Raw genomic sequence first — 25823 nt, forward strand, 5'->3', positions numbered from 1 at the left:
AAAAAAAAAAAAAAAAAAAAAATAAAAAAATGGCATAAAGCAAAAAGAGTAAAAGATACTTAATTCTATAAAAGTGATGTTAATAGGATTCTTAAACAGTGCAAATGTCAAAAAGTACTCTTCAGAGAAAAGATACACAATGTACACACAATGTACACACACTGTAAAAACATTTAATGATAATAGGGTTGAGAGTATATAGTGGTTAATCTGGACCTACAGCATATGTTTGAATTACTGGATATATGACCTTAGTTAAAAACCTGAACCTTTTTGTGTCTCATTTTTCTTCATCTATAAAATGGGGATAATGACAGTACTTACACAGGTAGAGTTGCTGGGAAGATTAAATCCTGGCACATTGTAAACCTTCAATAAATAGCTACTATTATCTAAAATCTCACTGATACCTATACTAACTAGGAAATGGAGAAGTGGTAAGAAAAGGAGGAAGCAGGAAGTCCTACATTTACACACGGGGGTGCGTGGCAGAAACTGCTACTTGTTTCCCATTATCTGCTCTCCTTCTCTTCCTCTGTAATAAAACTCTTGATTTTTAGCTGTGCATATGGTCTACCTAGAATAAAAATATTTCCCAGTCTACACTGCAGCTAGGTTTGGCCACGTGACTCAGTTCTGGCCAATAGAATATAGGCAGTAATGTGCATGAACTCCCAGGAAAGGCCCTTAAAGAAAAAGACATCTATTTTTTTTTTTTTTAATGCATTCCTTCTTTAACTGTTTCTACTTCACACAGGCTTGCATACAGATGAGGTGGCTGGCATTCCAACAGCCATCTTAGACTATGAGGGGTCCTTGGAAATGAAAACCATGTATAGCAGAGCAACAAAATAGAAAGAAACTTAGTCCATGACACCATGGAGCGCCAAACCAGAAAACCTCTGGTTTTGAGAGGGAAATGTATTTCTATCGTATTTAAGTTACTGTTATTTTGGGATTTTCTGCATCTTACAGCTGAACATAATCCTAACTAAAATGAGAGACAGTTCTATCCTATTTAATTGTTCTACTTGATAAGTAGAGAAAAAGAACTTAAAGTATTTTATTTTAAAAATCAGAGATAAGTGGAATTAAAATGCCATGAGCATAGTGGTGTTGGTTGCACAACACTATGAATGTTCTAAATGCCACTGAATTCTTCACTTTAAATGGTTAATTTTTATGTTACATAAATTCATATAATTTCACCTCAATAAATTAAATCTTTAAAAATACCCCAAAGTAGGGCTTCCCTGGTGGCACAGTGGTTGAGAGTCCGCCTGCCGATGCAGGAGACACGGGTTCGTGCCCCGGTCCGGGAAGATCCCACGTGCCACGGAGCGGCTGGGCCCGTGAGCCATGGCCGCTGAGCCTGCGCGTCCAGAGCCTGTGCTCCGCAACGGGAGAGGCCACAACAGTGAGAGGCCCGCGTACCGCAAAAAAACAAAAAAACCCCCCAAAAAACCCAAAGTAGAAATTAATACAAAAGTTTAAGAAATCCAACTATAAAAACAAAACTCCCAAATAACTTTAGAATCAAAGAGAAAAAATCAAAATGACAATTAAAGACTACTTAGAAAATGGTCATTAGAACAGTACACATCTCAATGAATTAGAATGTGGCCAAAGTATTAGTAATCTCATATTCAAAGCCATAAAGCTTTTAAGTAAACTAATAAGAAACAAATGAACGCAGAAGATCCAACACAAGTAGGAGAACAAAAAAGTCTAAGAAAAATAAGAGGAAGAAAATAAAGATACAAATAAAAATTAATGAATTAGAAGACAATAAATATAAGAGCTAGTTTTTAAAAACTAAGAAACACATACTACTAACAAATTTAAGAAAAAAATCAAAGAACACAGAAATTAAATTAGAAATGGAAAGCAGATTTATAACAAATCCTTAATTTTTAATTAGTGAAGAGATATCAGAAATGTGAAGGGACTTCCCTGGTCGTCCAGTGGTTAAGAATCCGCCTTCCAACGCAGGGAACATGGGTTCGATCCCTGGTCGGGGAACTAAGATCCCACATGCTGCGGGGCAACTAAGCCCACATGTTGCAACAAAGAGGCCACACGCTGCAATGAAAGATCCTGTGTGCTGCAACTAAGAGCCAACACAGCCCCCAAAATAAATAAATAAATAATTTTTTTAAATGTGAAGATTTTAGAGAAATGGATGATTTTCTGGATAATGTCAGTCAACAAAATTGACACAAGAAGTGATAAAAATGTTCCATATCCTCATTGTGGTGATATTTACACTACTGTATACTTTTGTCAAAACTCATCTAAAAAAAAAAAAAAAAAAAAAAAAAAAAAAAAAAAAAAAAAAAAAAAAAAAAACTCATCTAACTGAACACTTAAAATTGTTGAACTATTTATTATATGTATTTATGTTATATCTCAATAATCCTGCCTAAAAATTTGATGCAAGAACTAAGGAATCTTAAAAAACACATAACAAAGGAAGAAACAGAAACAGGAGGTGTCAAAGGTTTTCTTTCCAAAACTATTAGAGGCTGAGATGCCTTTATAGGTAAGTTCCTTCAGTTCATTTACCTATTCAGCCAATAATATTTATTAATGGTATGGGGAGGGACCCATTCTCCAGGCACTGTTCTAAACACTGGGGAGTAATACAGTAAATAAAATCACAGTTTTTACATTCTACTGGGGGACAATAAATAGGCAAAGCAAAAACAAAACAAAAACCAATTGTCAGGTAGGTGATGGTAAGTGTTAAGAAGAAAAATAAAGTCCAGTGACGGGACAGAGAGTGCCTGGGGTAGACTGTTCATTTCTATAGCTTACTGGTAAAAAACTTTCTGATAAGGCTGGCTCATGAACAGGAATCTGAAGGACATTAGGAAGTAAACTATGCAGGGGGGTAACAGCAGAACAGAAGTGCAAAGGCCCAGAGGCATGAGTTGTTTGGCATGATTAAAGAATGAGCAGGCCAGTTTGACCAGTGAAGAATAAGTGAATAGGAGAGTGGCAGGAGATGAGGTCAGAAAGGATGTAAGCCTTGGTAAGGGCTTGATATCTTTTATGAGTGAGATAGGAATCCTCTGAAGGGGCTTAACACCACTGGTTAACCAGTGGTGTTAACCAGTCCAGCTTACCTCTTAAAAGATCACACTGGCTGCTGTGTTGAGACTACACTGAAGGGGGGCAAAGATCACAACGTGCCTACAGTAATTGTTTAAGCAAGAGAAGGTAACATTTTGGACAAGGGTGGTACTACTAGAAATGGTGAAATGGCTGGATTCTGTACAGATTACAAAGGTAGAGTAAAAGGACGACTGCTGAGAGGCTGAAGGTAGAGTATGAGAGAGAGAGTCAAGAAGGACTCTTTAAGTAATACACACTATATACTTGCCAGGTCACAGAAAAAGAAAAGCTGCTTCCCATTTCTTTGTATGAAGTCAGTACACCCAAATACTCCAACACTCAAAGAAAAAACAGCAAAGACAGAAAAGAGAGGCCAGGCCCACTACGGAAATGGACGTAAATATCCTAGGTAAAACCATAGCAAATCAAATGTAGCAGACCATTAAAATATAACACAAGGGCTTCCCTGGTGGTGCAGTGGTTGAGAGTCCACCTGCCGACGCAGGGGACACGGGTTCGTGCCCCGGTCCAGGAAGAACCCACATGCCGCGGAGCGGCTGGGCCCATAAGCCATGGACGCTGGGCCTGCGCGTCTGGAGCCTGTGCTCTGCAACGGGAGAGGCCACAACAGTGAGAGGCCCGCATGCAGCAAAAAAAAAAAAAAAAAAAAAAAAAAAAAATATATATATATAACCCAAATAGTGTTCATCCCAGTAAGAAAATGACAAGTCAAGTTTAGAAAACATTAATTTAACACATCACATATAAAGAAGATGTGAAAAAAACTATAAGAAACACAAAGACATGGAGGCTAAACAGTGCACTACTAAATACCCAACAGATCACTGAAGAAATCAAAGAAGAAATTAAAAAATACATAGAAACAAATGACAGTAAAAACACAACTACCCAAAACCTATGGGACGCAGCAAAAGCAGTTGTAACAGGGAAGTTTATAGCAATTCAATCTCACCTCAAGAAACAAGAAAAATCTCAAATAAACAATCAAACCCTACACCTAAAGCAACTAGAGAGAGAAAAACAAGGAAAACCCAAAGTCAGTAGAAGGAAAGAAATCATAAAGATCAGAGCAGAAATAAATGAAATAGAAATGAAGAAAACAATAGCAAAGATCAATAAAACTAAAAGCCGGTTCTTTGAGAAGATAAACAAAATTGATAAACCCTTAGCTAGACTCAGCAAGAACAAAAGGGAGAGGATGCACAGAAATAAAATTAGAAGTGCAAAAGGAGAAGTCACAACCGACACTGCAGAAATACAAAGGATTACAAGAGACTACTACAAACAACTATATGCCAGTAAAATGGACAACCACAAAGAAATGGACAAATTCTTGGAAAGGTACAATTTTCCAAGACTGAACCAGGAAGAATTAGAAAATATAAACAGACCTATCACAAGTAATGAAATTGAAACCATAATTAAAAATCTTCCACAAACAGAAGTCCAGGACCAGATGGCTTCACAGGCTAATTCTGTCAAATATTTAGAGAACAGCTAACACCGATCCTTCTCAAACTATTCCAAAAAATTGCAGAGGGAGGAACACTCCCAAATTCATTCTATGAAGCCACCATCACCCTGATACCAAACCCAGAAAAAGATATCACAAAAAAAGAAAATTATAGACCAATATCACTGATGAACATAGATGCAAAAGTAATGAACAAAATACTAGCAAACAGAATCCAACAGCACATTTAAAAGATCATACACAGGGACTTCCCTGGTGATGTAGTAGTTAAGAATCCGCCTGGCAATGCAGGGGACGGGGGTTCGAGCCCTGGTCTGGGAAGATCCCACATGCCGCGGAGAAACTAAGCCTGTGTGCCACAGCTACTGAGCCTGCGCTCTAGAGCCCGCAAGCCACAACTACTGAGCCCACGTGCCACAACTATGAAGCTGCACACCCAGAGCCCGTGCTCTGCAACAAGAGAAATGACTGCAATGAGAAGCCCGCACACCACAACAAAGAGTAGCCCCTGCTCTCCACAACTAGAGAAAGCCTGCGCACAGGAACAAAGACCCAACGCAGCCAAAAATAAATAAATTTAAAATAAATAAATAAATTTATTTTTTAAAAAAAGGATCATATACCATTATCAAGTTTGATTTATCCCAGGGATTCAAGGATTCTTCAATATATGCAAATCAATCAATGTGATACACCACATTAAATTAAGGAATAAAAACCACATGATCATCTCAATAGATGCAAAAAAGCTTCTGACAAAATTCAACACCCATTTATGATAAAAGCCCTCCAGAAAATGGGCATAGAGGGAACCTACCTCATAATAAAGGCCATATACGACAAACCCATAGCAAGCATCACAAGCAATGGTGAAAAACTGAAAACATTTCCACCAAGATCAGGAACAAGACAAGGATGTCCACTCTTGCCACTCTTATTTAACATAGTTTTGGAAGTCCTAGCCACAGCAATCAGAGAAGAAAAAGTAATAAAAGGAATATAAATTGGAAAAGAGTAAGTAAAACTGTCACTATTTGTCAATGACATGACACTATACATAGAAAATCCTAAAGATGACACCAGAAAACTACAAGAACTAATCAATGAATTTGGTAAGGTTGCAGGATATAAAATTAATGCACAGAAATCTCTGGCATTCCTATATATCAACAATGAAAAATCAGAAAGAGAAATTAAGGAAACAATCCCATTTACCACTGCAATAAAAAGAATAAAATACCTAGGGATAAACCTGCCTAAGGAGGTGAAAGACTTGTACTCAGAAAACTATAAAACACTGATGAAAGTAATCAAAGATGACATACACAGATGGAGAAATACACCATGTTCTTGGATTGGAAGACTCAACATTGTGAAAATGACTATACTACCTGAAGCAATCTACAGAGTCAATGCAATCCCTATCAAACTACCAATGGCATTCTTCACAGAATTAGAACAAAAACATCTTACAATTCGTATGGAAACACAAAAGACCCTGAATAGCCAAAGCAAACTTGAGAAAGAAAAACAGAGTTGGAGGAATCAGGCTCCCTGACTTCAAACTATACCACAAAGCTACAGTAATCAAGACAGTATGGTACTGGCACAAAAACAGAAATATAGATCAGGGGTACAGCACAGAAAGCCCAGAGATAAACCCACGCACATATGGTCACTTAATTTACAACAAAGGAGGCAAGAACATACAATGGAGAAAAGACAGCCTCTTTAATAAGTGGTGCTGGGAAAACTGGACAGCTACATGTAAAAGAATGAAATTAGGTTGGTTCCATGTCCTGGCTATTGTAAACAGTGCTGCTGTGAATATTGTGGTGCATGTCTCTTTCTGAATTATGGTTTTCTCAGGGTATATGCCCAGTAGTTGGATTGCTGGGTCATATGGTAGTTCTACTTTTAGTTTTTTAAGGAACCTCCATACTGTTTTCCATAGTGGTTGTATCAATTTACATTTTCACCAGCAGTGTAGGAAGGTTCCCTTTTCACCACACCCTTTCTAGCATTTGGTGTTTCTAGCTTTTTTGATAATGACCATTCTGACCGGCGTGAGGTGATACCCCATTGTAGTTTTGATTTGCATTTCTCTAATAATTAGTGATGTTGAGCATCTTTTCACGTGCCTCTTGGCCATGTGTATGATGAAATGTCTATTTCATCGTAGAAAAAATGTCTATTTAGGTAGTCCGGCCCATTTTTTAGCTGGACTGTTTTTTTGATATTGAGCTCCATGAGCTGTTTGTATATTTTGGAGATTAACCCTTTGTCTGTTGTTTCATTTGCAAATATTTTCTCCATTCTGAGGGTTGTCTTTTTGTCTTGTTTATGGTTTCCTTTGCTGTGCAAAAGCTTTTAAGTTTAATTAAGTCCCACTTTTTTTTTTTTTTCCACTTGTTTATTTTTGTTTTTATTTCTATTACTCTAGGAGGTGGGTCAAAAAAGATTTTGCTGTGCTTTATGTCAAAGAGTGTTTTTCCTATGTTTTCCTCTACATGTTTTATAGTGTCTGGTCTTACATTTAAGTCTTTAATCCATTTGGAGTTTATTTTTGTGTATGGTGTTAGGTAGTGTTCTAATTTCACTCTTTTACCACAATGTTCATTGCAGCACTATTTACAATGCCAGGACATGGAACCAACCTAAATGTCCATTGACAGATGAATGGATAAAGAAGATGTGGTACATATATACAGTGGAATATTATTCAGCCATAAAAGGAAACAAAACTGAGTTATTTGTAGTGAGGTGGATGGACTCAGAGTCTGTCATACAAAGTGAAGTAAGTCAGAAAGAGAAAAACAAATACCGTATGCTAACACACATATATGGAATCTAACAACAAAAAAAAAGAAATGGTACTGATGAACCTAGTTGCAGGGCAGGAATAAAGAGACAGACATAGAGAATGGACTTGAGGACATGGGGTGGGAGGGCAAAGCTGGGGTGAAGTAAGAGTAGCATCAACATACATACACTAGTGAATGTAAAATTGTTGGCTGGTGGGAAGCAGCAGCATAGCACAGGGAGATTGGCTCAGTGCTTTGCGATGACCTAGAGGGGTGGGATAGGGAGGGTGGGAGGGAGGCTCAAGATGGAGGGGATGTGGGGACATGTGCATGCATATGGCTGATTTGCTTTGTTGTGCAACAGAAACTAACACAGTATTGTGAAGTAATTGTACTCCAATAAAGATCTATTAAAAATAAGTAAATAAATAAAGAAGATGGGTACATATATATACAATGGAATACTACTCAGCCATAAAAAAGGATGAAATAATGCTGTTTGCAGCAACATGGATGCAACTAGAGATTATCATACTAAGTTAAGTAAGTCAGAAAGAGAAACACAAGTACCATTTGATATCACTTGTATGTGGAATCTCAAATATGACACAAATGAACCTATTTATAAAATAGAAACAGAATCAGGGACATAGAGAATAGACTGGTGGTTGCCAAGGGGGAGGGAGGTGGGAGAGGGTACAAGTGGTAGTTTGGGATTAGCAAATGCAAACTGGTGTATATAGAATGGATAAACAAAAAGGTCCTACTGTACAGCACACTGAACTATATATAAACCATAACAGAAAAGAATATCAAGAAGAATGTATATATAACTGAGTCACTGTGCTATATAGCAGTAATTAACACAACACTGTAATTCAACTATACTACACTTCAATAAAAAATAAAAAGAAAAAACACATCACATAAATTAATGAAAGAAATAAGTGATTGGCTAAAAAAAGAATCAATAAGAGAATTTGACATGATAGCTGAATATAAACGTTAGCTTTTCCCAAGTACTACGTAGAAGGTGGAATGGAAAAAATTCCATTCATTATAGCAAGAAAATCAATGAAAAAACGTGGAGACATAAAAGAACTGATATCCAGAGAATATTTTGACCTAATAAGAAAACTTATAAAACTTATAACGATGTAAAATTTTCTTCAAAGATATTTTTATTTCTAAAATTTTTATTTATGTATTTATTATTTATTTATTTTGGATGCGCTGGCTTTTTTAAAAATAAATTTATTTATTTATTTTATTTTTGGCTGCGTTGGGTCTTTGTTGCTGCACGCAGGCTTTCTCTAGTTGCAGTGAGCAGGGGCTACTCTTTGTTGCGGTACATGGACTTCTCGTTGCGGTGGCTTCTCTTGTTGCACAGCATGGGCTCCAGGCGCGCGGGCTTCAGTAGTTGTGGCATGTGGGCTCAGTAACTGTGGCTTGCGGGCTCTAGAGTGCAGGTTCAGTAGTCGTGGTGCACGGGCTTAGTTGCTCCATGGTATGTGGGATCTTCCCGGACCAGGGCTCAAACCCGTGTCCCTTGCATTGGCAGGCAGATTCTTAACCACTGCGCCACTAGGGAAGTCCCTGCATTGGTTTTTAGTTGCGACATGCGGGATCTTCGCTGCAGCACGTGGGATCTTTTTTTAGTTGCGACATATGGCCTCTTAGTTGTGGCATGAGGACTTCTTTAGTTGCGGTATGCGGACTAATTGAGGCATGTGAACTCTTAGTTGCGGCATGCATGCGGGATCTAGTTCCCTGACCAGGGATTGAACCCAGGCCCCCTGCACTGGGAGCCCAGAGTCTCACCCACTGGACCACCAGCGAAGCCCCCAAAGATATTTTTAAAGTGAATGCAATTCCAATCAAAATACCATGAGGAGTGCTCGTTTTTGGCAGCACATATAGTGAAAACTGGAACAATGGAGAGAAGATTAGCATGACCCCTGCTCAAGGATGATGTGCAAATTTGTGATATGTTTCATATTTTTACTGTATATTTGAAAGTTGCTAAGAGAGTAAATCTCAAAAGTTCTCATCACAAGAAAAAGAAATTTGTAACTGTGTGTGGTAATGGATGTTATCTAGACTTATTGTTGTGATCATTTCACAATATATCTATATATCTAATCATTATATTGTATACCTAAAACTAATATGCTGTATGCTAATTATATCTCAATAAAAAAAATACCATGAGGATTTTTTGGGGGGAGGTGGAGTGGGATTTAAAATTATTCTGAAGTTTGCATAAAGCATAAGTAGGTAGAAAAAGCCAAAGGTATATTGCAATAAAATATATAAAGGAATGTGTGTAAACTCACATCACTAGTATTAAAACACATTACAAAGCTAGAGTAACTAAAACGACAAAGTTATGTTTCAAGAATAGACAAACATAAAACAAAAAAAATTCCTAGAAACACATGCTAGGATGCACTATATCTATCTATACATATAGATTCTAGTATAGTGTATACATATATCTAGTGTATGATGAAGCTTAACTTTTAGTTAAGTAGAAACAGAATTATTCAATAAATGATGCTATTTTATAAACTATTTTGAAAAAATTAAGTTACATCATTCAGCAAAATAAATTCAGATAAAAGTTTTAATAATAATTTTTCAAAAAGTAAAATAATGAGAAGAAAATATGATTATTCATTTGGTTTGAGGTTAGGAAGACTTTTTAAAACATAAAAACAAATTTCATAAAGGGAAAACAGAAGATTTAGCTACACAAAATTTTAAATCATTTACATTTGAGAAAGATCCCATAAATAATGGAAGGTAAAAAGTACCTGAGAATTCCTCTTTTAAACATTTTCAAAATCAGTTTATTAATTTTAGTGGTAATTCTCCTTATTTCAAAGACCCATGTTATTTTTGACCTTAAAAAGGAATAACTCAACTTGCTCACTGTATTTATTGTTTACTGGAAAAAATGTTTACTATTCTTGACTCCAAGTGTTATTCTGGCTATTTAAATTAAAAAACAAAAAAACGAACACAACACTGTAAATCAACGATACGCCAATAAAAATTAACTTAAAAAAATCAAAGTGAGACTTAAAGTCTGAAGATTTGCCACCTTTAAGGATATTCAAAAGACTGATTCATGGATTCCAGAAAGCAGAGATCCCAAAACTCTGGTGGTAGAAATAGCTCTAATATACACACGCACAAACTTCTAAATTAGCTGGTGCAGCAATTCTGCTTCCAATATGACTAAGTAAGTTCCTACTGGATTAAATTTCCTGTGAATAACAATGATAAACTCAGGGTAAAATTATAAAAACAAATACCCAAAGGCACTAGAGAATGAACCAAACTAGGCAGATCTGTGAGGGATACTGACACTCAGAAGAAGGAGCTGGGACAGTTGGTGGCACCATACAGCACAGCTAAAACTCTGCTGAAAAATCCAGTCTTTAATAGCCTGAAGAAACAAAGGACAAAATTCAAGACAATCACAGCTGCTAAAAATCAAGGGAGGAAATCCCATAAAGGGGGTAGCCATAGAGAGAGGAAGCCCCATATTCTGTGTATACACAATACTCAAGTTCATGACTGAGTTCTGAATCATGTATGTGTAGATTAAATGTAAAAAACAGACAAACAAACAAAACCCAGACAAACGGAATGGATGTTTGACCTACTGCAGTTTGAGTCCAACCAACTGAAAAGCCTGATACACTGAAGCATCAACCCTCTCTGCAGGAATAAAACAAAATCCACACGACATTTACAATTCCAGGATAAAACCCCCAATTACTCAATATACAAAGAACCAGGAAAATGTGAACTACTCTTTTTTTAAACATTTTTTTATTGAAGTATACTTGATGTGTAACTTATAGGTATACAATATAGTGATTCACAAAACCATTGCAATGGTTATACTCCATTTTATAATTATTATAAAATACTGGCTATATTCCCCTTGTTGTACAATATATCCTTGTAGCTTACTTTATACCTAATAGTTTGTACCTCCTAATCTCCTACCCCTATATCACCCCCCTTCCCTCTCCCCACTGGTAGCGATTTGTCTGTTCTCTGTATCTGTGAGTCTGCTGCTTTTTTGTTATATTCACTAGTTTTGTTTGTTTGTTTTTGTTTTTGGCCATGCCATATGGCATGCAGGATCTTAGTTCCCCAACCTGGGATCAAACCTGTGCCCCCTGCAGTGGAAGCCCAGAGTCTTAACCATTGGACTGCCAGGGAAATCCTGCTGTAGTTTTTAGCTTCCACATATAAGTGATGTCATACAGTATTTAATGTGACCTATTCTTTTTTTTTTTTTTTTTTTTTTTTGTGGTACGCGGGCCTCTTACCACCGTGGCCTCTCCCGCCATGGAGCACAGGCTCCGGATGCGCAGGCCCAGCGGCCACGGCCCACAGGCCCAGCCGCTCCACGGCACACAGGATCCCCCCAGACTGGGGCACGAACCCGCGCCCCCTGCACTGGCAGGCGGACTCTCAACCACTGCGCCACCAGGGAAGCCCAATGTGACCTATTCTTAAGAGAAAAGACAGTAAATGGAGATCACCTCTGAAATGACACAAATGTTAGAATTAACAGCGAGATTATGGAAAATGTTACTATAATGATTATGGAAAAAGTTACTATATATTATGGAAAAAGTTACTATAATGATTATGGAAAAAGTTACTAAAACTATGGAAAAAGTTACTAATATGGAAAAAGTTACAGTGAGAAAAAGGAAAATGACTGAAATAAATGAAAAGATAGGAAATCTCAGCAGAGAAACAGAAACTATGAAAAAGAACCAAATGTAAAGTCTAGGACTGAAAAAACAAAAACAAAACAAAACCAAAAGCAAACAAAACAAACCCAATAATCTAATATCTGAAGTAAGAAAGTCACTGGATGTGCTTAAAAGGAAATGGAGGGGCTTCCCTCGTGGTGCAGTGGTTAAGAATTCTCCTGCCAATGCAGAGGACATGGGTTTGAGCCCTGGTCCAGGAAGATCCCACGTGCTGCAGAGCAACTAAGCCCGTGCGCCACAGCTACTGAGCCTGCGCTCTAGAGCCTGAGAGCCACAACTACTGAGCCCACGTGCCACAACTACTGAAGCCCACACACCTAGAGCCTGTGCTCCGCAACAAAAGAAACCACCACAATAAGAAGCCCGCGCACCACAACAAAGAGTAGCCCCCACTCGCCACAACTAGAGAAAGCTTGTGCGCAGCAATGAAGCCCCAATGCAGCCAAAAAAAGGTTTCAAAAAAAAAAAAAAAGGAAATGGAGATGACAAAGAAGTGAGTAAATCTGAAGTCAGAATAGAAATCATCCAATCTAAACAAGAGGAAAAAAAGAAAAATTAATAAAGCCCCTGATTTGGGTGACAATAGGCCTAACATACATGTAACTGAATCCCAGAAGAAGAAACTGGAGCAGAAAAAATTAACTTCAGTAATAATGTCTGAAAGTCCCCCAAATTTGGTGAAAGACAATCTGTAGATTCAAGAGCACAGTGAACCCCAAGGCAGGCTAAATACAAAGAAAATCATGCCTAGAATATCATAGTCAAACTACTGAATACCAGATTATAGAGAAAATATAGAAAGCAGCCAGAGAAAAATGACCCATCACATATACAGAACAACAGTTTGAACAAGGGCTGATTGATGTCTTACCAGAAACTATACAGGCCATAAGACAATGGATGAACATATTTAAAGTACTGAAAATTTTCTACATCCAGTGAAGAGATCTTTAAAGAAGGAAGTGAAATAGAGACATTTTCTGATAAAAGAATACTAAGGGAATTTTAGCAGATATGCCTTACAAGAAAAGCCAAACGCTTTTCAAGCCAGAGGAAAACAATACCACTTGTATACTTGGCTCTTCACAAAGAAATGGTAAATACCTGGGTAAATACAAACAACAATTTTTCTACCCTTTTAAATTAAAAAAGATATATAGATTTGTTTAATGCAAAATTATAACATTTTACAAACTGGATATCCCCATTCCAATGAATGAGGCTGGTTCCTTACCTAACACCATACATAAAAATTAACTCAAAATGGGTCAAAGATCTAAACTTATGAGCTATAAAACTATAAACTCTTAAACTATAAAACTCTTAGAATAAAACAGGAGAAAATCTTTATGACACTGGATTTTGTAATGATTTCCTGCATATGACACCAAAAGCACATTCAACAAAAGAAAAAATAGATTAAATGGTAAATTTTATTATTTATCTATCTATCTATCTACCTATCTATTATATATATCCAGCAGCTTGCAGGATCTTAGTTCTCTGACCAGGGACTGAACCCAGGCCCCCAGCAGTGAAAGCATGGAGTCCCAACCACTGGACCGCCACAGAATTCCCAATGTTACATATATTTTACCACAGATACACAAACAACACCTTATCAACACAAGGATTTAGCATTATTTCAAATGTTTGCTAATATTAAGTTAGTAGAAATAAAATTTGCATGTCTTTGAAGTAAAAATCCAAAGACCAAAAACAACCCCATAACACTGTCATGTGGAGCTTATAATGTATACAGTATATTATATACATATGTATGTTATAGTATATGGTATACACCATATAACAACTATAATAATAAAAAAGCAATGGGTAACTGGAACTGTATGGTTGCAAGATTTCTACATTTTTTTTTTTTTTTTTTTGGCGGTACGCGGGCCTCTCACTGTTGTGGCCTCTCCCGTTGCGGAGCACAGGCTCCGGACGCGCAGGCTCAGTGGCCATGGCTCACGGGCCCAGCCACTCCGCGGCATGTGGGATCTTCCCGGACCGGGACACGAACCCGTGTCCCCTGCATTGGCAGGCAGACTCTCAACCACTGTGCCACCAGGGAAGTCCGATTTCTACATTTTATGTGAAGTGGTACAATAGCAACTCTAAGTAGTCTGAAAAGTTAAGGATGTATTAAATATACTATAATCTACAGAGCCACCACTAAAAAACTGCAAACAAATAGTTAAAATGCCAATAAATAATTTAAAATGGAATTCTAAGAGAAAAATCATATAATCTAAAAGAAGTCAGAAAAATAGGTGCAAAAGGAAGATACAAAATGGAGGAAAAGAAAAAAAGAAGGAACAAAAAATCAGAAGGGACAAAACAGAAAACAACGAACAAAATTGTAAACCTAAATTCAACCACAGGGATAATTACATTAACTGTTAATAAACTAAATACTTCACTTGAAAGGAGGAGATTGTCAGTATGGATTGAAAAGTAAGACCCAGCTACATGCTGTCAATAAGAGACACATTTTACATATAAAGATACAGACTGGTTAAAAGCAAATGGATGGGAAAAGATACACCATGCAAATAATAAACAAAACAAGACTGGAGGGACTTTCCTGGTGGAGCAGTGGATAAGACTACACACTCCCAATGCAGGGGGCCTGGGTCTGATCCCTGGTCAGGGAACTAGATCTCACATGCATGCTGCAACTAAGAGTTCGCATGCCACAACTAAGGATCCCGCCTGCCGCAACTAAGGAGCCCACGTGCTGCAACTAAGGAACCGGCAAGCCACAACTAAGGAGCCTGCGAGCCTGAACTAAGGAGCCTGCTTTCTGCAACTAAGACCCGGTGCAACCAAATAAACAAATACTTTTTAAAAAATGATTGAAAGAAGACTGGAGTGGCTATATTAATATCAGAAAGAAATTAATTTCAAGGCAAAGTATTATCAGAGATGAAAGAGGGGCATTTCACAATGATAAGATGGTCAATTCATCAGGAAGATATAACAGTCATAACGGTGTATGTGCCTAGTAAGAGACCTGCAAAATACAGGAAACAAAAACTGACAGAGTTAAAGGGAAGAACAGAAAATCCACAATCATATTTGGAGATTTTAACATTCCCCTCTCAGAAATTTTTAAATTAATTAATTAATTAATGGCTGCATTGGGTCTTTATTGTGGCGAGCAGAGGCTACTCTTCGTTGCGGTGAGCAGGCTTCTCATTGCAGTGGCTTTTCCTGTTGCGGAGCATGGGCTCTAGATGCGTGGGCTTCAATAGTCGCAGCACGCAGGCCCTAGAGGGCGTGGGCTTCAGTAGTTGTGGTGTCTGGGCTCAGCAGTTGAGGCAGGTGGGCTCAGTAGTTGTGGCTCGCGGGCTCTAGAGCACAGGCTCAGTAGTTGTGGCGCACAGGCTTAGTTGCTCCACGGCATGTGGGATCTTCCTGGACCAGGGATCAAACCCATGTCCCCTGCATTGGCAGGCAGATTCTTAACCACTGCGCCACCAGGGAAGTACCTCCTCTCAAAAATTAATAGAGCACCTAGACAAAGTATTAGTAAAGACATAGAGGATCTCAACACTATCAACCACTTCAACCTAATTGATATTTATAAAACAATATGGCCAACATACAGAATACATTCTTTCCATTGTACATAGTTATGGTCTTCAACATAGATACATGCTAAGCCATAAAACAAGTTTCAGTAAATTTTAAAAGGACTGAAATAATGCCAAGTATGCTCTCTGATCACAATGGAATTAAATTAGGAATCAGTAACAATAAGATATCCAGGAAAACCCCAAATATTTGGAAATTAAACCACACACATCTAAATAATCCATATGTCACTACATACAGATCCTACAGACATCAAAATAATAGCAAGACATTATTATGAACCATTTTATGCCAACAAGTTTGCCAACTTAGATTTAACACCAATATTGGTGGCACAGTGGTTAAGAATCCACCTGCCGATGCAGGGGCAAGGGTTCAAGCCCTGGTCCAGGAAGATCCCACATGCCACGGAGCAACTAAGCCTGTGCACTGCAACTACTGAGCCTGTACTCTGGAGCCCGTGAGCCACAACTACTGAGCCTGTGCACCACAACTACTGAAGCCTGCGTGCCTAGAAAGCCCGTGCTCCGCAACAAGAGAAGCCACTGCAATGAGAAGCCCGTGTACCACAACGAAGAGTAGCCGCTGCTTGCTGCAACTAGAGAAAGCCCGTGCACAGCAACAAAGACCCAACACAGCCAAAAATAAATAAATAAATAAATATATTAAAAAAAAAACAAACCCACCAATATTACACAAACTCTTTTGGAAAATGGAGGAGAAAGAGGAGATTAAACTTCCCAAGCCATTCAATGAGGTCAGCATAACTCTAATTCCAAAACCTGACAAGATATAACAACATAAATATTCCTCATGAACACAGACAAACATCCTTACCAAGATATTGGCAAATACAATATAGCAAATAGGGTTTATTCAAGTAATGCAATGTTGTTTAAACATTTAAAAATCAATCAGTGACTCATAAAACTTAACAATAAGAAAACAAACAACCAAATTAAAAAATGGGCAAAAAATCTGGATAGCTCAATGAACTAAATATACAGATGGCAAACATATGAAAAGATGCTCAACATCATAAATCATTAAAAAATTGCAAATTAAAACAATAACGAGCTACCAGTACACACCTATTAGAATGGCTAAAATCTAAAATACGGACAACACCAAATGCTGGTGAGGCTGTGAAGCAACAGGAACTTTCATTCATTGCTGGCAGGATGCAAAATGGTACAGCTGTATTGAAGGCAGCTGGGCAGTGTCGTACAAAGCTACATATAGTCTTACCATATGACCTAGCAATTGTAGTTCTTCATATCTACCTAAATGAGGTGAAAACTTACCTCCATATAAAAATGTTTATAGTGGCTTTATTCATAATTGCCAAAACTTGTAAGCAACCGAGATGTTCAGTAGGTGAATGGATAAACAAACTGTGGTATATCCATACCATGAATATTATTCAGGAATAAAAATAAATATCATTATTTCATGCCATGGAATATTATTCAGGAATAAAAAGAAATGAGTTATCACGCCATAAAAACAACCTTAAATGTATAGTTAAGTGAAAGAAGACAATCTGAAAAGGCTAAATGTGATTCCAAAGCTTGTATGATTCTAGCTGTATGACACTCTAGAAAAGGCAAAACTATAGAGACAGAAATAAGACCAGTGGTTGCCAGGGGCTAGAAGATCGAGGGAGGGAAGAACAGGTGGAGCACAGAGTATCTTTAGTATCAGACAGGGTATCTTGTGTCTGATACTATAATGGTAGATATGTGTCATTAAATATTGTCAAAACCCACAGAATGTACAACACAAAGAGTAAACCCTAATGTAAGTAATGTAAATAATGTAAACCCTAATGGACTCTAGTTAATAATAATGTACCAATATTTGCTCATCAGTTGTAACAAACGGGCTACACTAATACAAAACGTTAATAATAGGAGAAACTGCCGTGGGGAGGGGTGGCGGGGGACAGCTTGGGTTTTCAAGCTCTCATAAAGTAATAGCCATAAAACAAAAACATGATAAATTAGATTGCATCAAAATTAAAAACTTCTGTTCAGCAAGACACTGTTAGGAAAACAAACAGGCAAGCCATGTACTGAGTGAAAACATTCACAAAACATATATATTTGACAAAGTACTTGTGTCCAGAATACATAAAGAAATCTTATAACTCAATAACAAGAAAACAAACAACTCAAAGAAAATGGGCAACAGATCTAAAACAGACCCTTCACAAAGAAGATATACAGAGGGCCAGTAAGGACATAAAAAACTATGTAAATTCTATATTAGTCATCAGGGAAATGCAAATTAAAAACCAAAATGATGTACCGCCCTCCTCCCCCAAATGAGGACGTGGAGCAACTGGAACTCTTGTACATTGTTGGAGTGTAATATGGTGCAATCACCTTTGGAAAAAGATCTCGCAGTCTCCAATAAAAAGCATCCATATATCCTATGACTCAGCAATTCCAATCCTAGGCATTTACTCAAGAGAAAACACATGTCCACAAAAAGGTTTGTGTACAACTATTCATAGCAACTTTATATTCATAATAGCACGAAACTGGAAATAGTCATCAATCCATCAATCAGAGAATGGGTAACTGTGATATATTCATAAAATGGAAAACTACTCAGCAACAAAAAGGAATAAACTGCTGATAAATGTAACAACATGGAGGAATGTCAAAAACTTTATACTGAATGAAAGAAGCCTTACTCAGAAGAGTATATGCTGTATGGTTCCATTTTTATGAAGTTCTGAAAAAGGCAAATCTCATCTACGGTGGAAAAAAAAATCAAGACAGGGACTGCCTCTGGGGGTAAAGGTGGAGATAAGGGAGCATAATAATAAGACTCTAAATTTTGATAGGTTTTGGGTTACAGAGGTATATGCATTTGCCAGAACCCAGCAAAGGTATACTTACTGTTTGTCCCTATCACTGTATGTAAATTTTACCTCAAAAGAAAAAAGCCATCAACAAATATTGAACTCTAGTTAATGATATATATTCACGCTGAAGGATTTAGAGAAAATGTATTGACGACATAGATCAAAAAGAAACATGATGGATGGAGAGATGGATGGATAGACAGATACATGACAAAGCAAGTATCGTAAGATGAGGATGACAGAATCCAGATGCTGAGGATAAGTGAGCTCATTGTAAAATTCTTTCAACTTTGCAGTATAATAAAATGTTGGAAATCAATTATATCACTAGAAAATAAAAAGACAATGTATATTTGGATGCAGTGGACGTGGCTGTTTGGATGAACAAAAGAGAATCCATCTTTATCCTTGTTGCCTTCACTAAATGTTTGTCTCCGTAGCTATTAAGGAAAACGGGGTGTCAGAATGCTGGTTTCGCCACCTAATAGAAGTCTTCAGCTGCTTGTGTCATAACATTGGCTCTGATATAATTCTTCAGATTTGAAAGACTAGAGATGTTGAAAATGTAGAGGCAGTTTCAATACCCAGAAGGCAGGGCTGGGAACTGAGACTTATAAATTTGGCTCTGGCACCCGGTGGGGAGGGGGCAATGACTGAGCTAGGTCAGAGGTGGCCAGTCACAGAGACCCTCGCCAGCTCCAGCAGTTCTCTGTCTGGATGTCGGCCCCACATACTGGCTTAAAACCTCAAGAAACTAGAAGATCTCACCAGTGGGATCAGCCAGAGCAGCTGAAACACGTCCCTGTAAACAATAAATGTTTATCTGGGCAGATAACCTGGCAGATAGCCGCGTCCTGATCTTAGGCAACTTGAAACCCCACAACGGGAGGCTGAGCACAGAGGGGCCCTTCGCCTTTGCCACACGGATAGGAAGGCAGAGATGGAAGGTGGACCTGGCTCCTACTACAAGAGAGGCGGCAGGAAGCCACTCTGCAAGTGCCAGCTTCTCTCCTGGGCGATGGCCAGATTCCCTTAAACACAGAGGGTGGGGACAGAGAAGTCAAGTGAGCCAACACTAAACAGTGCCACCGCACGAAGCTGGCTGTTACACCACAGCCCTGAAGGTATTGAGGGGCTCTGGCGTGTTGGCTGCGGCCACAGGAACCACACTGGCTGAGGGCTTCCCCAGGCCTGGGTGGGAGGCTCATCACTGACTCCGGCCACACACAGGCTCAGTCGCCACCTCGGTCAGTGGCGAACAGCTGCTGAGAGAGGAGGGGCAGACCCAGGGATGCTGTGCTCTGCACAGCAACATCTGACACTTTAGGAGACTCCAGACAAGACTCGTAAGAACCCTATGGTTTAGACCTCACGGAGGTACCAGAAGAAAGGGTTGTACAGGGAAAGAGGCAGCTGGAAGAAAGGAATGGAGGTATGCTGATGGCACAGAGAGGCCCTTCACTGACAACTGTCTCTGCGAACAATTTTACTACCAGTTCTGAAAACCCCACGCCCTAACTGAGGGATTAAATCTTGGCACTGGTTATTCCTCCCATTTATATGCCTCTGCCCACACTGCTCTTGGGACGGCAGAGGACAGGGAAGTGGAACTCACAGTTTGCCTAAAGGGAAAGTTCAGCTCTTGTTCAGCAGATTATGGTTGAGTTCTCTTTCAGGGAAGAGAACGAGATAGTTTAACAAAGGTTCTTTGCTCTGAAAGAGTACCACGTTAAGCCCAGAAGAACGATAAGGGTGTGGATCTGGGATGGAGCCTGATGGAGAAGTGTACGAGTGTGTGTGTGTGTGTGTGTGTGTGTGTGATAATGTTTTTTTTTTTTTTTCCAGGGGTTGGGGGAGGATGCCAATCCATTCTTTAGACTTCATTCGCACTTATAGCTGCTTTATAATCATTTCCTGAAAACACAGTAGGAAGAGAGTGGTATTTGCTCACCCCACCCTCCATCTAACACTGCCCCAGCAATCCAACTATGTGCTTTAAACTGAGAAGAGGCCAGTTTTTTGCCTTTGGCAGCACTGAAGGCCAGACATTACCAGCACTCCTGTGAACAGCTCAAGGATCCACCCAAAGAAGACTGCACACACTGAAATCCAAGAGGACTATCATTTCCAGCACAACAACCCAGGAGAGAAAGAGGAGAGCTGAAGAAGCTGGGTGGGACAGTTGGGACACTTCTAAGTTCTGACACCAGAACACCCAAGTGGTTAGCATAGGAATTTTGGTAGAGTGGTGATAGATCAATTCTAGTGTGGGAAAGCCCAAATGCTATAATAAAAAAAGTTATCTGTATACAAGGAGAGAGATGAGAATGAGGGTGGGGTGTAGGCTAGAGGGTAGTAAGGTGGAGAAAGCATATTTAGAGAACTGGGTAGCTGCTGAGCTAGTCCAATTCTGAATACACAGGAGATGTTCCAGCCTCTTTTCAGGAGAGGCTGATGCAGAGTGGTTATGTGCAGGCCAGGACAAACAGGTTCCATTTCTGGTCTAGAAGTTGACTGGAGGGCTCCTCTGCAAGACAGTCGTAATAAAATGTTGATACACAGACACCACAAACCTACTGCTCCTGGCTATCCAAGGCCAAAGGCATCTTCTTCCAGAAGAGCTGTGTGATAGCCTCTAAGCTCTAAGACACCCAATTTTATTTACTGAGTTTTCCAGTTTACTCTGAGAAGATCTGCAGATCTCCCTAGGGAGTCTTTAGAGAGATGCTAAGGAGGGGAGCAGGGAGACCGCTGTGAACAGTACTAAGGACACAACTCTTTTACACCATAACATTACTTCTTACCTGGCAGGAAAGAGAGAATGGACATGGAAAGGGAGTTCCCTAGTTTGTTCAATTAATTAACTATTTAATTAGTTAGTTCTAGTATTCATCCTTTATTTTTTTGTTTCTCATGTGCAGGATTCTCTTGGACTCTCGACCCTCATGGAAAATGGAATTGGAAGTATGACAATTATTGGCATCTGAAAGCACTTTCTGTTGTTTTTCCCATGAGAATAGCATCAGAGTGATGAACAAGGTATAAATGCTTTAAAATAATCAATATTTTCATTTAGAAAGGAAATTTCTTTGAAAACAGTTGACCCATTTTCGGTACCACAGTCTCTGTTTATATGAAAATAAGAAGAGGCAGAAGGAGTTCCATTTCTGCCAGAGACAGTCTGTCTTTTGCTAATTTTTTGAAAGCAATAGGTTCTCTCTCTCTCTATGTATGTATGTATGTATTTATGGCTGCCTTGGGTCTTTGTTGTTGCGTGGGCTTTCTCTAGTTGCAGCAAGCGGGGGCTACTCTTCCTCGTGGTGCACGGGCTTCTCATTGCAGTGGCTTCTCTTGTTGTGGAACACGGGCTCTAGGCCCACGGGCTTCAGCAGTTGTGGCACGCAGCCTCAGTAGTTGTGGTGCGTGGCCTTTAGGGCACGCAGGCTTCAGTAGTTGTGGTGTGCGGGCTCTAGAGCGCAGGCTCAGTAGCTGTGGCGCATGGGCTTAGTTGCTCTGCGGCATGTGGGATCTTCCCAGACCAGGGCTCGAACCCGTGTCCCCTGCATTGGCAGGCGGATTCTTAACCACTGCACCAGCAGGGAAGTCCAGCAATAGGTTCTTTTTAAGTTCTGGAGCAAACTAGACACTTCCAAAAGGAAAACAGAGAAGGAGATAGGATCTGATGCTGCATGACTTGTGGCTGTCTCATATCCCAGAGAGAGAGAGAGACAGAGACAGAGACAGAGACAGAGACAGAGAGAGCGTGTGCCTGGCGGGACCTACCCCCTCCTGGAGGCAGGCCTCTCTAGGCATGCTTTCCATATGTGCAGTCATCCTGAGCCCAAAGATGATTCAGGTACTACAAGGCCTCTGCAGGTGTCACCATTGCCCAATGTTTTAGAAAGGAAAGAAAATCTGGGAAAAGAATCTAAAAACTAGTGGATATATGTATATATGTAACTGATTCACTTTGCTGTACAGCAGAAGATAACACAACGTTGTAAATCAACTATACTCCAATAAAAGTTAATTAAAAAAAAAGAAGAAAATCTGAGGATGATTCTCTAGGGCTGTGCTGTCTAATACAACAGCCATTAACCACATGTGGCTATTTAAACTTAAATTTAAATTACCTAAAATTAAATATAATTAAAAATTTAGTTCCAATAAATAGAAAGACATCCAGGTTCATGGGCTGGAAAACTTAATATTGTTAAGATGACAGTACTACTCAAAGTGATCTTCAGATTCAGTGCGATCCCCATCAAAATCCCAATGGCATTTTTTGCAGGAACAGAAAAACAGATCCTAAAATTCGTATGGACTCTCAAAATAGCCAAAACAATTTTGAAAAAGAACAAAAATTGGAAGACTCACATTTCCCAGTTTCAAAACTTACTACAAAGCTACAGTAATCAAAACAGTGTGATACTGGCATAAGGCCATAGAGACCAGTAGAACAGAACACAGAGCCCAGAAATAAACCTTCCTATATACCGTCAATCAATTTTTGACAAAGGTGCGAAGACCACTCAGTGGGGAGAGTCTTCAACAAATGGTGTTGGTAAGGTTGGATATTCCCATGCAAGAGAATGAAGATGGAGCCTTATCTTACACCATATTAAAAAATTAACTCAGGGCTTCCCTGGTGGCGCAGTGGTTGAGAGTCCACCTGCTGATGCAGGGGACACGGGTTCGTGCCCTGGGCCGGGAAGATCCCACATGCCGCGGAGCGGCTGGGCCCGTGAGCCATGGCCGCTGAGCCCGTGTGTCCGGAGCCTGTGCTCCACAATGGGAGAGGCCACAACAGTGAGAGGCCCGCGTACTGCAAAAAAAACAAAACAAAAAAAAAAAACAAAAAACCCTCAAAATCGATCAAATACCTAAATGTAAGAGCTAAAACTAGAAAACTCTTACAGGAAAACACAGGGGGAAATCTTCATGACACTGGATTTGGCAATGATTTCTTGGATCTGACAGCAAATACATAGGCAAAAAATGTTTTAAATATAAAATGGACTTATCAAAATTGAAAAATTCATATACTAAATGACACTATCAAGAGAGTGAAAAGACAACGTACTGAATGGGAGAAAATATCTGTAAATCATTTATCTGCTAAGGAATTGATATCCAGAATATATAAAGAACCCCCTACAACTCAACAACAACAAAACAAGCTGATTCAAAAACGGGCAAATGACTGGAAAAGACATTTCTCCAAAGAAAATTGTCAAATGGCATAAGCACATTAAAAGATGCTCAACATCATGAGTCCCTAGGAAAATGCAAACCCAAACCACAATGATACACCCCTTCACACCTACTAGGATGGCTATTATCAAGAAAACCAGAAAAAAGAAAAAAAAGAGAATTTTGGTGAGGATGTAGAGAAACTGGAACCACTGTGCACTGCTGGTGGGCCTATAGTGTAGCTGCTGTGAAAAACAGTTTGGCGGTTCCTCAAAAGGTTAAACACAGAATTCCCATATAATTCAGCAATTACACTCTTACGTATATACTCAAGGAACTGAAAGCAAGGACTCAAACAGATACTTGTACACCACTAGTACACAAGGTTCATAGTAGCACTACTCACACTAGCCAAAAGGTGGAGCAACCCAAGTGTCCACCAACAGATGAATGATGAAAAAAGTGTGGTAACACTATGCTAAGTGAAATAAACCAGACACAAAAGGACAAATATTGTATGATTCAACCTATGTGAGGTACCTCGAATATGCAAATTCATGAGACAGAAGGTAGACTAGAGGTCACAAGGGGCTGGGGGGGGGTTTGAGAATTTCTTATTTAATGGATACAGAGTTCCTGTTTGCAATGATGAAAAAGTTCTAGAAATGGATGAGTGATGACTGTAGATCATTGTGAATGTACTTAAATGTTACTGAATTGTACAATTTAAAAATGGTTAAAACAGTAAGTTTTATGTTATGTATATTTTACCACAATTTCAAAAAATTAAAAAAAAATCATTTCCTCAGGGGCACCAGCCACATTACAAGTGTCAATAGCTATATGTGGCTAGTTGGCTACCATACTAGACAGTGTAGAGTAGTACATTTTTATCACTGCAGAAAGTCCTATTGGACAGCACTGCTCTAGAGCTATATTAAGACCACCTGATCCTGTTTTCAGCCGAACCATCCTAAAAGCTGCCTCTAGCTGCCTTACCCCTTATTCCAGGTCACCACTAGCCTGCCTGCTTCCTCTCTAACCATGTAAACCCCCTTGGCAGTGTGAATTTGAACGTTTACCGTGCTATTTCACAAGTGCTATTTCATTTAATATTCAGTACTGATGGGGATGGTGGTGTTACTCATTTTTCTTAGGCTTAAAAACTAAGGCCCACAGTTTTGTAAGTGGAGCTGGGATGCAAACGCTTGATTTTGAATTTTGTGTTCTTTCCACCTCTACACCACACTGCCTCTCAGAGGGTTCTGTCATTCTCACCAGCACTGACATCACCAAAAAAGCATTCACTGAGCTGCACATGCTGATGTCCAGGAGGCTGGACAATGGTGGTCATCCTCTCCTTAGAAGTTTCCAAACTCAAATATGTTATATCCCCGAAGGCTTCCTTTTCCAACCTGCCCATTTTAATCAACAGTAGCTCAAATACTTGTTATTTAGCCTCAAAACTTTATAAAGGTGTTCAATTCTTCCCTCCTTTACCCTCCTTGTACTTTAGGAAAACCAAGTCATATTGTAATGCTGCTGCTGGTCTGAGCTAGATTCTCATCACCACAATCTTAGATAACATACTGCCAACCGGCCTCTTGCTTTTACTGTTTCTCCCCTCCTAAACCCTGCCACCAGATTAGTCCTCTGTATCTCCAATTCTGTCATGTGATTCCCTAACATTATATTTTTTACATATATTTTTTTAAATATAAGGAAGAATAAATGGCATGTAGGCAGCAGGGCAAAGACATTTAAGAAAATAAATGAACAATAAGATGTGTCTCCCATGAAACAAGTATAGTCCAGAATATGTTCATTTTGGGGGGGGGGTGAAAGTAAGAATGAGAACACACTGAGCTATTTTAGGAAGGTAATCTTAGTTCAACATCAGAAATGTATTAATGTATATTCCCATACTA

General features: G+C 39.0%; 1 protein-coding gene and 1 non-coding gene across 4 annotated transcripts in view; one reads left to right on the plus strand and one right to left on the minus strand.

Annotated features, from left to right (window-relative positions):
* The window catches only part of SMG6 (SMG6 nonsense mediated mRNA decay factor), a 231035-nt gene that overhangs the window by 48856 nt on the left and 156356 nt on the right, over positions 1-25823 (minus strand). The gene's annotated exons all lie outside the window — the stretch shown is intronic.
* On the plus strand, positions 9311-9419 carry LOC112394527 (U6 spliceosomal RNA). Its single transcript, XR_003002158.1, has one exon. It is a non-coding gene; the product is annotated as a U6 spliceosomal RNA (small nuclear RNA).

This window comes from Neophocaena asiaeorientalis, unplaced genomic scaffold (assembly GCF_003031525.2).
Source record: "Neophocaena asiaeorientalis asiaeorientalis breed wild unplaced genomic scaffold, Neophocaena_asiaeorientalis_V1.1 scaffold129, whole genome shotgun sequence".
Taxonomy (NCBI): Eukaryota; Metazoa; Chordata; class Mammalia; order Artiodactyla; family Phocoenidae; genus Neophocaena; species Neophocaena asiaeorientalis.